This window comes from Oncorhynchus tshawytscha, linkage group LG19 (genome assembly GCF_018296145.1).
Source record: "Oncorhynchus tshawytscha isolate Ot180627B linkage group LG19, Otsh_v2.0, whole genome shotgun sequence".
Classification (NCBI taxonomy): domain Eukaryota; kingdom Metazoa; phylum Chordata; class Actinopteri; order Salmoniformes; family Salmonidae; genus Oncorhynchus; species Oncorhynchus tshawytscha.
This window is the reverse complement of record NC_056447.1, coordinates 50,941,859-50,944,358: the sequence shown is the minus strand read 5'-3', so window position 1 is coordinate 50,944,358 and position 2,500 is coordinate 50,941,859. Positions and strand designations below refer to the sequence as shown.

Sequence of the window (2,500 nt, the reverse complement as noted above, 5' to 3'; positions counted from 1 at the left end):
GAGAGAAGTGTCAGGCCTGAGGCTGAGAGAAGCAGCCTGACAGGAGAGAAGTGTCAGGCCTGAGGCTGAGAGAAGTAGCCTGACAGGAGAGAAGTGTCAGGCCTGAGGCTGAGAGAAGTAGCCTGACAGTCAGTCTGGTTTAGCCAGGCAAGAAGAGCAGTCCCAGGAGCTGAGATAACAGAAGAACCACTGACCTGCATCAAGATCCATCTTCCTCCTCTAATTGACACTGAGTCCTCTGTTTGAGATAGAGTTCCCCTTAGCATTACTAATTAAATGTGAAGATGCATTTACACTCTAGTTAACATTCGACTTGACTTGATATTCCTTTTAGCTAGTGAAGCAAAGAGACAAAAAGTGCATCTCTGTCAAACCATGTTCTGGGTTCTGAGTCTACATCCAAAGTAGAGGATCAAACCATGTTCTGGGTTCTGAGTCTACATCCAAAGTAGTGGGTCAAACCCTGTTCTGGGTTCTGAGTCTGGATCCAAAGCAGAGGGTCAAACCCTGTTCTGGGTTCTGAGTCTGGATCCAAAGCAGAGGGTCAAACCCTGTTCTGGGTTCTGAGCCTGGATCCAAAGCAGAGGATCAAACCCTGTTCTGGGTTATGAGTCTGGTCAGGGTCAACCCTGTTCTGGGTTCTGAGCCTGGATCCAAAGCAGAGGATCAAACCCTGTTCTGGGTTATGAGTCTGGATCCAAAGCAGAGGGTCAACCCCTGTTCTGGGTTCTGAGCCTGGATCCAAAGTACAGGATCAAACCCTGTTCTGGGTTCTAAGTCTGGATCCAAAGCAGAGGGTCAAACCCTGTTCTGGGTTCTGAGTCTGGATCCAAAGCAGAGGGTCAAACCGGTGGTGTGAGGAGAATGATATAAGTATGACTTAACCCACATTAAACTCTGCAGGCCCCAGTTCAGTCAAGCGACAACGACAACAAGACATGGAAGAACAGGAATCACCACTCTGGCAAACCTAACAGGGGTCAGAAGGAGCCAACGGAACAACATCCAACTGACAACAACAAGACTTGAAACAGGAAGCTCCAATCCCAGCGGTGGCCAGAAGGAGCTTGAGCTGTCTGCTTCGAACCTCTGTATCTGATGATTTCCTGTGTGTGTGTGTGTGTGTGTGTGGTGTAGCGACACAGACCTCCAGTGAGACAGTGTCTTCACTGGCCTGTCTAACACACTGTGACCTGCTCTGTACGAGATGGAGAACAACAAAGCATTCTCACCATTCTTCTCATGATGTATAATTCATTAAGCAATAAGGCCCGAGGAGGTGTGGTATATGGCCAATATACCACGGCTAAGGACTGTTCTTATGCATTACGCAACTCGGAGTGCCTGGATACAGCCCTTAGCTGTGGTATATTGGCCATATTATCACAAACCCCCGAGGTGCATTATTGCTATTATAAACTGGTTACCAACGTAATTAGAGCAGTACAAATAAATGTTTCGTCATACCCATGGTATACGGTTTGATATACCACGGCTGTCAGCCAATCAGCATTCAGGGCTCGAACCACCCAGTTTATAACACAATAAATACTATATCACTGTTATCCTGCTGCTCTTCTCCGTTTCATGTGACAGTCGAAGAGAGTCGTTGTACATTTACAAACCATGTATATTTTAGTCGTTTAGCAGACGCTCTCATGCAGAGTGACTCAAAAGTCAGTAACGCGCATGAAACTTCAGGCTGGTACCAGCAGTCTGACACGGCCTCGTGAGGTAAAGATATGTTTCAAAATGGGTTTTCATTGTGTGGTTTCATTATTTCTCATAACAGTCCACATACGCTTGACAGATCCTACAGCTTCTGATAAATGGTACAACTGAAAAACACATGACTATTTAAAGTAGCCTAACGTCACATCGAATCAAATGAATCACATCGAATCAAATGAATTATATCGAATCACATCAAATCAAATTAATCACATCGAATCAAATGAATCACATCGAATCAAATGAATCACATCGAATCAAATGAATCACATCGAATCAAATGAATTATATCGAATCACATCAAATCAAATGAATCACATCGAATCAAATGAATCGCATCGAATCAAATGAATCACATCGAATCAAATGAATTATATCGAATCACATTAAATCAAATGAATCACATCAAATCAAATGACTCACATCAAATCCCAGTCGTTGTCCGTTCACTTGTAAATACTGACAATATACACTTCTGTCACATGCTATACTCCTACCCATCCATTAAAGTGTGATGCTGTAACAACACATTGCATCAAATCACAGTCAGAGTTAATAATTGACCATTCACTTCTACTAATGGCCATGTTATCCCCAGTTTAAAACCCTGTCCATGCTATCCCCAGTTTAAAACCCTGACCATGTTATCCCCAGTTTAAAACCCTGTCCATGCTATCCCCAGTTTAAAACCCTGTCCATGTTATCCCCAGTTTAAAACCCTGTCCATGTTATCCCCAGTTTAAAACCCTGGCCATGTTATCCCCAGTTT

At 43.7% G+C, this 2,500-nt stretch overlaps 1 protein-coding gene across 5 annotated transcripts in view; it reads right to left on the bottom strand.

Annotated features, from left to right (window-relative positions):
- LOC112218926 (coiled-coil domain-containing protein 136) overlaps nucleotides 1-2,500 on the bottom strand; it is a 44,335-nt gene that overhangs the window by 39,164 nt on the left and 2,671 nt on the right. The window lies entirely within an intron of this gene.